Genomic DNA, 12631 nt, shown 5'->3' with positions numbered 1-12631 from the left:
CAACTGGGAAAGAGCAGCCTGTTCAATAAATGGTGTTTGGAGAACTGGATATCCATTTCCAAAAGAATGAAAGAGGATGTTCATCTCACACCTTATTCCAAAATTAACTCAAAGTGGATCAAAGACCTAAACATTAGCACCAAGACCATAAAACTCTTAGAAGAAAATATAGGACAGTATCTTAGAGATCTTGTGAAAGGAGGTGGTTTCTTAGACCTCACACCCAAGGCACGAGCAACCAAAGAACAAATAGACAAATGGGATCTCCTCAAAATTAAACACTTTTGTACATCAAAGGACTTTGCCAGAAAAGTCAAAAGGCAACCTACACAATGGGAGATGATATTTGGAAACCACATATCAGATAAGGGTTTAATATCCCGAATATATAAAGCAATCCTGCATCTCAATAACAGAAAGACAAACAATCCAATTAAAAAATGGGCAAAAGACATGAACAGACATTTTTCTGAAGAGGAAATACAAATGGCTCAAAAGCATATGAAAAAATGCTCAACTTCACTGGCTATTAAGGAAATGCAAATCAAAACCACAATGAGATATCATCTCACACCTACCAGAATGGCCATTATCCAAAAAACAGAAAATGACAAGTGCTGGAGAGGATGTGGAGAAAGAGGCACACTTATTCATTGTTGGTGGGAATGTAGAATGGTGCAACCACTCTGGAAGACAGTATGGAGGTTCCTCAGGAAGCTAAATATAGATTTGCCATATGACCCAGCTATTCCATTGCTGGGTATATACTCAGAGGAACTGAAACTTAAGACACAGACAGACATTTGTAGACCAATGTTTATTGCAGCATTATTCACAATTGCCAAGAGATGGAAACAGCCCAAATGTCCATCAAAGGACGAGTGGATAAACAAACTGTGGTATATACACATGATGGAATATTATGCAGCTGTAAGACAGAACAAAGACATGGATCATGTAATAATGTGGCTGAACCTTGAGGACATTATGTTGAGTGAAGTTAGCCAGAAACAAAAGGACAGATTCTGTATGGTCTCACTAATATGAACAGATATTAATGAACAAACTTTGGGAGTTAAAAGCTGACAAACAGGCGACCAGGAGATAGAAAGAGGGCAGAGATCAGCCATTTGATGCTGAAGGACTACAGAATGTTTAGGATTGATCGCATAGATCCAGAAATAGATAGCATAATGCTGTGTGATGGTAGCACGGTATTGTAAGTACACTGAACAAAGATGTCTGTGAGTAAAGCTGAAAGAGGTGGGACAGGAGAATGTATGACACCAGAGGTAACGATAGATGATAAAGACTGGGACTGTATAACGTGGCAAAAACTGGAGTGGCCAATGACTGTTACTAAATATACAAATATAAAAATGTTTTTGCATGTGGGAAAGCAAATGAATGTCAACCATGTAGAAATTTGAAAAAGGGATGGTATTCAGGAAAAAACATAATCAAAGCAAACTGGAGTCTATGGTCAACAGTAACATTGTAATATACCTCCATTAAATGTAACAAAGGCAATATGCCATTGCTAAATGTATATGAGAAAGGGATATAGGGGAGTAATATGGGATTCTTGGTAGTGGTGTTATTTGCTGTCCTTAGTAGTATATTGTATTGTATGACATGTTATTTTTCTTTTTAACATTTTTTCTTATTGCTAAAAAAAAAAAAACAAACAAAAAACCAATTTTTCTTGTAGTAATCAATATGTTCAAATGCTGATTGTAGTGATAAATGTACAACTTTATGATGATACCATGAACAACTGATTGTATACTGTGGATAAATGTATGGTATGTGAATATAAGTAAAAAAAAAAAAAAAAAAAAAAACAAAATAACCTCACAAGTACATACACAAACAAAACTTGGTTCCCTGGTGCCCCTGGATTAGCTACAAATTTCCTGGCACTTGATTCAGTTTAATTTACTCTAGGCCCACCTTGGTGAGCACAGGATTCCTCCACCTGCAGAGTCGGCCCTGCCCCCTCCTCCACCCGGACCCACAGCCACCGCCCCTCGCAGCTACACACTCCACAGCCATCGTCAAACATAATGATTCTTTCTCTGGAGAGAACTTGGGTTCCATTTTATATTTTGTTGCCTCAAAAAGGACATTTTTTACCTTCCCACAGTTCACAGCCAGCAGGAACAGGATGATAAATCTCAGCAAAGGTTTCCACTGAGATGGATGTTCCAGCAAGGAGACCGCTGTGTTCCAGGCAGGGGAGGATAAATAAGCAGTTGTACCTGCTTGGCCACCCCTCACTACCTTGTTCCCAACGCCATGTCATCCTGCCTCTGCTCCAAGAGGGAAGGCTGAGGGCTCCCCGCCGTCTTTGCCACCGTGTTCAAGGCACATGCTTTATCCTGCTTAGTTTTCAGCGGCCCTATGGCATGGGTGTGTGCATTAGCCCCATTTTACAGATGCAGGGACTGAGATTCATGGAGGTTAGGCCTGCAGCTGGTCGAGGGCAAGCTGAGTGTGAACGGGGATTCCCAGTTGTTAGGGGGTAAATTGTGTCCCTCCTGTGTTCAAGTCCTGACACTCCTCCCTCCGTCTCCACCCCACGAATGTGGCCTTATTTGGAAATAGCGTCCTTGAAACTGATTAGTTACGATGAAGCCATTGGCAGGGGGTGGGGTGGGCTGAGCCAATAGGCCTGGTGTCCTTAGAAGGGCAGAGGGCACACAGGGACAGGAGGGGAAAGGCCAGAAGCTGAAGTGCAGCCACCATGAGTCCAGGAACACCGGGATGGCCGGAAGAGGCCACAGGAGCCCGGCCCTGCCAACAGCTTGATTGTGGACTCCTGGCCTCAAGAACGGTGAGATGACACATTTATCTTGTTTGAGGCCCCCCAGTTTGTGGCACTTTGTGGAGGCGACCTCGGGAAACTCAGACACTGTCCATGCCCCTGACCACAGCTTACCCTCGGTTCCTAGGAGACGGCCAGGGACACCAGAGAGACTTTGGGGTAGGGTCAGCAGAGGTCTCTGGCTGCTGTGGGGATAGCCCCCACACTGAGGCTCCTCCTGGCACCTCGGCTGAGAGGGCTGGCCTGGGAGCTCTCCTCACTGGGGCGCAGGAGCTGTGGCCTCTCCCTGGGTCTTCCCCTCTGATGCCGTGAGACTTGGACACATTTGTCGACCTCCCCAGAGGGGCTGCTGGCCGGGCCCGGGCGCATGTAGGGTTCAAGGCAGAATCAGGCCTAGAACCCAGGCCTCCTGACTCCCTGCCCAGGGCCTTGCTTCTCGCCCCTCATCCTGCCCTCCTGACTGTCCTCCAAGCACTTGCTGTTATTCCTTCCCCATACAGTTAAAAATACATAAATTAATGAGTGCCTATTTAATAACCAGACCAGGGAAGAAGCCGGTCGCAAAACACCACACAGCTCATGATTGCTTTTATACGCAATGTCTGGAAGGGGCAAATCTATGGAGACAGAAAGGAGATTCGGGGTTGCCAGGGGCTTGGGGTGGGAGGATTTTAGGGCAAGGAGGAGTGATTGACTGCTAATGGGCATGGGGATTTCTTTGGGGAGTGATGGAAATAGTCTACAATTGATTATTGTTTGCTTGCACAACTCAGTGAATAAACTAGAAAACACTGACTTGTACACTTTGGGTGAATTTTATGGTAGGTGAATTATATCTCAGTAAAGCTACTGTCAGAGAAATTTGTCAGCCTCTCTCAGACTCAGTTTCCTTGCCTGTGAAGTGATGATTTCGAGAATCGTCTAGAGTCCCAGTTGGGAGGCTGAGCTCTTATTTGAAAACTGCCCCGACCAAGGCTCAGCACAGCACGAGGGAGGAGCTCCCCGCCCTCCTTTGAGCACGATGCTCTCAGGAGCACCGCTCGTCCTTCAATTCAGTCCACAAACACCCTGAGTGCCGACGAGGGCCAAGCCAGTGCTGCCCCATGGAACTTTCTGCGGCCAAGGAACTGGTCTCTATCGGCAGTGCCCAGCACTCCCCTGGCCATGGGTGGCGACCAAGCACTTGAAGGGCGGCTAGTCCAACCGAGGACCTGCATTTTGTTTGTTCCATTTTAATTAATTTACATTTAAATAGCCACATATGGCTAGTGGTTACTGTATTAGACCAAGTGGTTCTTTATTTTTTTTATTGTGAACTTTAACATATATACATAACAGTGATGACTTTCAAAGTACGATTTCACAAGAGAGCAAATCTCAAAGAATTTCATGGGTCACAGTTCCACAACTTCAGCCATTTCCATTATTGTAAAATATAACATACATACATCTCTCAATGTAGAGCTCAACAAGCAGTCATATAGTTGTGCCAGTTTGAATGTATTGTGTCCCTCAAATGCCACTATCTTTGATGTAGTCTTGTGGGGCAGACGTTTTGGTGCTGATTAGATTTGCTTGGAATGTGCCCCACCCAGCTGTGAATGCGATGTTCCCATGGAGGCGTGGCCCCGCCCATTCGGGGGTGGGCCTTGATCAGTGGAGCCATATAAATGAGCTGACTCAAAGAGAAGAAACTCAGTGCAGCTGTGAGTGACATTTTGAAGAGGAGCAAGCTTGCTAGAGAGGAACGTCCTGGGAGAAAGCCATTTTGAAACCAGAACTTTGGAGCAGACGCCAGCCATGTGCCTTCCCAGCTAACAGAGGTTTACCGGACGCCATTGGCCATCCTCCAGTGAAGGTACCCGATTACTGATGTGTTACCTTGGACACTTTATGGCCTTAAGACTGTAACTGTGTAGCCAAATAAACCCCCATTTTATAAAAGCCAATCCATCTCTGGTGTTTTGCATTCCGCAGCATTAGCAAACTAGAACATAGGTAATTTAAAAAATTATTGGTTACAGTTCCACAGTTTCAGTTCTTTCCTAATAATGCAAAACAAAGTAGATACAGAAAAGTGGAGACCCTCAAGACACAATTCAATGAGTAGCTATAGGGCAAATCCCAAGGGATGCTATAGGCTACAGTTCTACCATGTCATTTACCTCCCTCTAGCCATTCCACCACCCTAGCATCCAAAAATGTATATATATATATACAATTACATAAAGTTTCAGTATTCATAGATTTGTTCTATCTTGTTTTTGCTGCCCCTTCTTCTCACTTAATCTCTTTCTCCATCTTCAGGGGTGTCTAGGCTTTGAGCACCCTAACTTGTTCATATTGAAAGGAGGTGTCGACGGTATGGGGAAGGGGGCCACATCTGATAGTTGATCTTAAAGAGGCTGTTGCCTCTGGGTTTTAGGAGTTGTCAGGTATAGGAACACTGGTGGATTTAAGTTTCTGAAAGATAAAACTTAGTGAGTGCATCTTTTATAGAATCTCATGTAGGGACCTAGGTATTTGGGGACTACTTTTGGTATGGGCATGTCTTACTGTGGCCATTTGGGATGTCTGGCTGGAGCTTGCATAAGAGAACTCTCCAGGATAGCCTCTCAACTCTATTTGGGATCTCTTAGCCACTGTGACATCAGCTTGTTACCTTTCTTTTTTTTCTCCCTTTGATCAAGTAGGCATTTTTAAACCCTTGCTGCCAGGGTCAGGCTCATTCCTGGGAATCATGTCCATGATGCCGGGGAGATTCGGTCCCCTGGGAATCAAGTCCCTCATGGGGGGAGGGGGGTGTTAATGAGTTTATTTGCTGAGTGGGGTTTAGAGAGAGAAAGGCCGCATTTGAGCAACCAATGTGACGGTGCCTCTTAGGCATAATTGTAGGAGGGCTCAGCCTCCTATTGACAATCCTAAATTTCACAAGAGCAAGCCTCAAGTTGAGGGCTTGATTTATTGTGTAGTGGGTTCCTAACTTGACTTAATATGTATTCTATCCCAAGATAAATGGTCCGTTTCTTACATTATCTTCACTTAGTTGTACAATCATCATCACTCTCAGCTTTAAACAATTATCATAACAATACACCCCAGGGCTCTTATTAGCTGCTAATTATTCATTCCTAGTATTAGTGTAGAGGTGGTAAGATATTCCTATTAAATATAGTCATTTAATATGTAATGGGTAGTTTTTCCATACCACTCTGTTGTTAACACTCTGCACCAGTGTCGTACCTTATAAGTAGATCATGCTAACACTTATTTAGGTTTGTGGTGCTACTCTGTGGGTTACATGCCTTTAAACAACCATTTATGAACATGTTCACCTTCAATGTGTCACTGATATTTATAATCCCATTAAGGAACCATAGTCATTCCTGACCATTGCCATACCATTACGATCAACCTCATTATCACAGCTGTTTGTATTAGATTATTGTTCCCCCTTCACTAGGTTCTGACTATCTCTAGGCCCCCTATATTCTACATTGTAAGACACTTATTTCACAGAGTTCAATTAGTGGTAACATACAATATCTCTCTTTGTGTCTGGCTTATTTCACTCAGCATTATGTCTTCAGGCTTCATCCATGTTGTCATATGTTTCATGACCTCGTTCCTTCTTACTGCTGCATAGTATTCCACCATGTGTATATACCACATATTGTTTATCAACTCATCTGTTGAAGGACATTTGGATTGTTTCCATCTCTTGGCAATTGTGAATAATGCCGCTGTGAACATCAGTGTGCAAATATCTGTTCATGTCACTGCTTTCAGATCTTCTGGGTTTGTACCGAGAAGTGAAATTGCTGGATTGAAGGGTAACTCAATGTCTAGTTTTCTAAGGAACTGCCAGAATGTCCTCCAGAGTGGCTGTACCATTATACAGTCCCACCAGCAATGAATAAGAGTTCCAATTTCTCCACATCCTGTTCAGCATCTGTAGTTTCATTTGTTTGATGGCAACCATTCTTTTTCTTTTAACTTTATCAAAAAATTAAAAAAAAAATACCATTTCAAACAAAACAAAACAAAGGAATAAGGAAAACAAGAAACGTAAAATAACTACATTGCATCCAACATGTTCCTACCATACCCAAAAAATTTACAAACCATAATCATTCCTGAGCATTCCTATAACATTAATATTACTCTCAATAGCTTATCTGTTCTTATTAGATTATGGTTCCCCCTTCACTAGTTGCTGTCTGTCTCTAGGTCCCCTACGTTCTACAATATAAAACATTTGTTTTACATTTTTCGCTGAGTTCACTTTAGTGATAACATAAAATATCTCTCTTTTTGTGTCTGGCTTATTTCACTCAGCAGCATATCTTCAAGGTTCATCCATGCTGTCATATGTTTCACAACCTCGTTCCTTCTAACTACCGTGTAGTATTCCATCATGTGTATATACCACATTTTGTTTATCCACTCATCTGTTGAAGGACATTTGGATTGTTGCCATCTCTTGGCAATTGTGAATAATGCTGCTATGAACATCAGTGTACAAATATCTGTTCGTGTCACTGCTTTCAGATCTTCTGGGTATATACTTAGAAGTGAAATTGCTGAATCGAAGGGTAACTTGATGTCTGATTTTCTAAGGAACTGCCAGACTGTCCTCCAGAGTGGCTGTACCATTATACAGTCCCACCAGCACTGAATAAGAGTTCCAATTTCTCCACTTCTTCTCCAGGATTTGTAGTTTCCTGTTTGTTTAATGGCAGCCATTCTAAATTGGTGTGAGATGATATCTCATTGTGGTCTTAATTTGCATTTCCCTAATAGCTAGTGAAGATGAGCATTTTTCATGTGTTTATTAGCCATTTGTATTTCCTCTTCAGAGAAATGTCTTTTCATATCTTTTGTCCATTTTATAATTGGGCTGTCTGTACTATTGTCATTGAGTTGTAGGATTTCTTTATATATGCAAGATATCAGTCTTTTATCGGATGCATGGTTTCCAAATATTTTTTCCCATTGCATTGACTGCTTCTTCACCTTTCTGACAAATTCCTCTGAGGTACAGAAGCTTTTGATTTTAAGGAGTTCCCATTTATCTATCTTTTCTTTTGTTGCTTGTGCTTTGGCTGTAATGTCTAAGAAGCAACTTCCTAATATTAGGTCTTGAAGATGTTTCCCTACATTATCTTCTAGGAGTTTTATGGTGCTGTCTCTTATATTGAGGTTTGTGATCCACTTTGAGTTAATTTTTGTGTAGGGTGTGTGGCAGGGTCCTCTTCATTCTTCTGGATATGGATATCTTGTTCTCCCAGCCCCATTTGTGAACAGACTGTTATGTCCTAGTTCAGTGGATTTGGGGGTCTTACCGAAGATCAGTCAACTGTAGATCTTGGGTTCTATTTCCAAATTCTCAATTCAATTCCATTGATCAATATGTCTATTTTTGTGCCAATACCATGCTGTTTTTGCTACTGTGGCTTTACAGTAAGCTTCAAAGCCAGGAAGTGTTAAGTCCTCCCACTTTATTTTTCTTGTTTAGAATGTTTTTAGCAATTTGAGGCATTTTTCCCTTCCAAATAAAATTTTTAATGCAATTTTATTGACATATATTCACATGACATACAATCATTCAAAGTGTACAATCCGTTCACAGTATTGTCATATCATTGTGCATTCATCACCACAATCAATCCTTGAACATTTTCATTACTCCTAAAAATAAAATAAAAAATTTAAAAAAATCCATAACATCCCATTCCCCTCGTTCCCACCTTGCTCATTTACCTTTTTTAATACAGTTTAATTGAGATATTCACATACCCTAAAGTCATCTACAGTGTACAGTTATTCACAGCAGAATCATACATTTGTACATCATCACCAGAATCAATTTTTGAACATTTTCTTTAGTCCAAAATAAAAACAAAAGCGGAAAAGAACACCTCAATCTTTCCATCCCCTCCATCCCACCCTATTCTTCATCTCATTTTTGTCTCCATTTTTCCACTCATCTGTTCATACAGTGATCTGTCCATATACTGGCAGTGTGAGCCAGAAGGTTCTCACAATCACACAGTCACACTCTGCAAGCTACATAGTTACACAATCGTCTTCAAGAATCAAGGTCACTGGTATTCAGGTATTCCCTCTAGCCATTCCAACACACTAAAAACTAAAAAGTGATATCTATATAGCACACAAGAATACCCTCCAGAGAGACCTCTTGACTCCATTTGAAATCTCGCAGCCACTGGAACCTTATTTTGTTTCATCTCTCTTCCCCTTTTTGGTCAAGAAGATCCTCTCAATCCCACAGTGCTGAGTCCAGGCTCATGCCCAGGAGTCATTTCCTGCATTGCCAGGGAGATTTACACCCCTGGGTATCATGCCCTATGTAAGGGGGAGGGTAGTGAGTCCACCTGCCAAGTGGGCTTAGAAAGAGAGGGGGGGAACCACAGCTGAGCAACAAAGATGCTCTCTGGGGGGGACACTTAGGCAAAATTATAAGTAGGCTTAGCCTCTCCATTGCAGCAACTAGCCTCACAAGGGAAAGCGCCCAGATCAAGGACTCGGCCCACTAAATTGGCAGTTGTCAATGTTTGTGGGAATGTCAGTAATAACCCAGGTGGGAAGTTAGTGTGCTTCAGAAAATATAGATCTTGCACCAAATAAACATCTCTTCCCTTGGTCTTGCACAAAAGTTGTAAATTTTAAAACCCAGTCAGTTTCATCCTTAACCCTTGGGCCTGATTTGCCTTAGTCCTAACCAGACCCTCTTCAGTCGTATCTGTAATTGAAGCCTAAACTCTTTTTCAGCTCTTTCAACAGTTGCCATATGAGGTAATACTGACATTCATAGCTGCCAAGCTCTAGCTCTGAGTCTCGGGTGTCACATAGATACCAAAGTTCCAGAGACAGACCAGGTTATACACAAGGAGCTCAGCATCTCAGCATTTGGAGATAACCATTACAACTCAGGAATAGATGTGACTGATGTAAGAGCTTACAATCTAGGGACCATTACAATAAGTGTTCCCCTGATGAGCTGTGCCCTAAGATTCAGTTCTCAGAGTTTATACATTATGGTTAGTCCATTATTAGTGAGACAATATGTTTGTCCTCTCGTTTCTGGCATGCTTCACTCAAAATGCTGTACTCAAGATCCATTCACCTAGTTGCTTCATTCCTTCTTGCAGCTGCTCAATATTCTATTGTATGCATACACCACAGCTCACCATTCTGTTCATCAGTCAATGTACCCTCAGGCTACCTCTGTCCGTTGCAAATCGTGAATACTGCCGCCATAAACACCAGTGTCCATTCATGTCCCTGCTCTCTGATCTTCCAAGTGTATACCCTATAATGAGGTTGCAGGATCTTGTGACTTGCACATACCTACCTTCTTATGGGACCACCACACTGTCCTCCAGATAGTCTATACCATTCTACTCTACATGAATACATACATCTATCTCTCCAAGTTCTCTCCAGCACTTGTGTCCCTCTGTTTATTTTTTCTGTGCAATTTTATAGGGATATGTTCAAATACCATACAATCATCCACAGTGTACATACAATCAGTTATTTACATTATCATCACATAGTTGTGCATTTGTCACCACAATTAGCACTTACACATATTCACTACTCAAAAAAAGAACTGAAACAAAAGAATAATAAAAAGGATAAGAGGAAAAGTAAAAGTAAGATAAAATACAGCAATAAGGCCAGGCAACAATACCACAACCAAGAATCCCATACCCCCCCTTACACCCCCTCTCATAGACATTTAGCTTTTGTATGTTGCCTTTGTTGCATTTAATGGGAGCATATTACAATGTTACTGTTAACCCCAGACTCCAGCTGCATTGATTATATATTTTCCCCAATACCACACCTTTTCAACACCTTGCAAGGTTAACATTCATTTTTTCTTCCACATGTAAAAACATTTTTGCATTTGTGTATTTAGTTACCATCACTGACCACTCTAGGTTTCATTAAGTTACACAGTCCCAGTCTCTGTCGTCCATCCTGCCCTCTAGTATCACACATGCCCCCAGCCCTCCTCCCTCAACCCTACTCACAGACATCCTTGGTCAGTGCACCTTCAGTACTGTGCTACCATCACACAGCACAGCACTCTCCATTTCTGGATCTACACAGTCAATCCTGGTGAACATTCTATAATCCTTCAGCATCAAATGCCTGATCTCTACCATCTTTCTATCTCCTGATAACCTGGTTCTCAGCTTTAACTCTCAAAGTTTGTTCATTAATGTTAGTTCATATTAGTGAGACCATACAGTATTTGTCCTTTTGTTTCTGGCTAACTTAGTTCAATCTAATGTCCTTAAGGCTCATCCACGTTATTATATGTTCTGTGACTTTGTTCTGTCTTATAGTTGCGTAATCCATTGTGTGTATATACCACAGTTTGTTTATCCACTCATCCATTGATGGACATCTGGGCTATTTCCATCTCTTGGCAATTGTGAATAATGCCGCTATAAACATTAGTTTACAAATATCTGCGTGTCTTAGCTTTCAGTTCCTCTGAGTATATACCTAGTAATGGAATTACTATATCATATGTCAATTCTGTACATAGTTTCCTGAGGAACCGCGACACTGCCTACAGAGTGGCTGCACCATTCTACATTCCCACCAACAGTGAATAAGTGTGCCTCTTTCTCCACATCCTCTCCAGCACTTGTAATTCCTGTTTTTTGGATAATGGCCATTCTGGTAGGTGTGAGTTGAAATCTCATTGTGGTTTTGATTTGCATTTCCCTGATAGCCAATGAAGTTGAGCATCTTTTCATATGTTTTTGAGCCATTTGTATTCCTTCTTCAGAAAGTGGCTATCCATGACTTTTGCCCATTTTTCAATTGGGTTGTTTGTCTTTCTCTTGTTGAGTTGTAGGATCTCTTTATATATTCTAGATATTAAACCCTTATCTGATATCTGGTTTCCAAATATTGTCTCCCATTGTGTTGGCTGCCTTTTTACTTTTCTGACAAAGTCCTTTTATGTACAAAAGTGTTTAATTTTGAGGAGATTCCATTAATCTGTTTCTTCTTTGATTGCTCATGCTTTGGGTGTAAGGTCTAGGAAATGACTTCCTATCATTATATCTTTAAGATATTTCCCTACATTTTCTTCTAAAAGTCTTATGGTCTTAGCACTAATGTTTAGATCCTTGATCCATTTTGAGTTTATTTTTGTATAAGGTGTGAGAATAGGAGTCCTCTTTCATTCTTTTGGATATGGATATCCAGTTCTCCAAATACCATTTATTGAAGAGGCTGCTCTGTCCAAGTTGCTTTGACTTGACTGCCTTATCAAAGATCAATTGTCCATAGATGAGAGGGTCTATTTCTGAGCAGTCAGTTAGATTCCATTGGTTGGTATATCTATCTTTTTGCCAGTACCATGCTGTTTTGGCCACTGTTGCTTTGTAATATGCTTCAAAGTCAGGTAGTGTGAAATCTCCCACTTCCTTCCTCTTTCTCAAGATATTTTTGACTATTCGGGGCAACTTACCCTTCCAAATAAATTTGGTTATTGGTTTTTCTATTTCTGCAAAGTTAGTTCTTGGGATTTTAATTGGTATTGCATTGAATCTGTAAATCAGTTTAGGTAGAATTGTCACCTTAACTATATTTAGTCTTCCAATCCATGAACACGGCATGTTCTTCCATTTTTTAGGTCCTGTTCAATTTCTTTTAGCAGTTTCTTATAGTTTTCTCTGTATAGGTCTTTTGTGGCCTTCATTAAGTATATTCCTAAATTCTTGATTGTTTTGGTTGCTATTGTAAATG

At 41.1% G+C, this 12631-nt stretch overlaps 1 long non-coding RNA gene across 2 annotated transcripts in view; it reads left to right on the top strand.

Annotated features, from left to right (window-relative positions):
* The first annotated feature begins 1869 nt into the window (after window positions 1-1869).
* Window positions 1870-12631, top strand: part of LOC119527963 — a 33670-nt gene continuing 22908 nt past the window's right edge. For both annotated transcript variants that reach the window (XR_005215515.1, XR_005215514.1), the window contains exon 1: window positions 1870-2836. This is a non-coding gene — a long non-coding RNA (uncharacterized LOC119527963). The remainder of the gene's footprint in view (window positions 2837-12631) is intronic.

The sequence above is a fragment of the Choloepus didactylus genome, chromosome 2 (assembly GCF_015220235.1).
Source record: "Choloepus didactylus isolate mChoDid1 chromosome 2, mChoDid1.pri, whole genome shotgun sequence".
NCBI lineage: Eukaryota > Metazoa > Chordata > Mammalia > Pilosa > Megalonychidae > Choloepus > Choloepus didactylus.
Note: the sequence above shows the minus strand (reverse complement) of the source record. Positions and strands in the feature narration are given on the sequence as shown.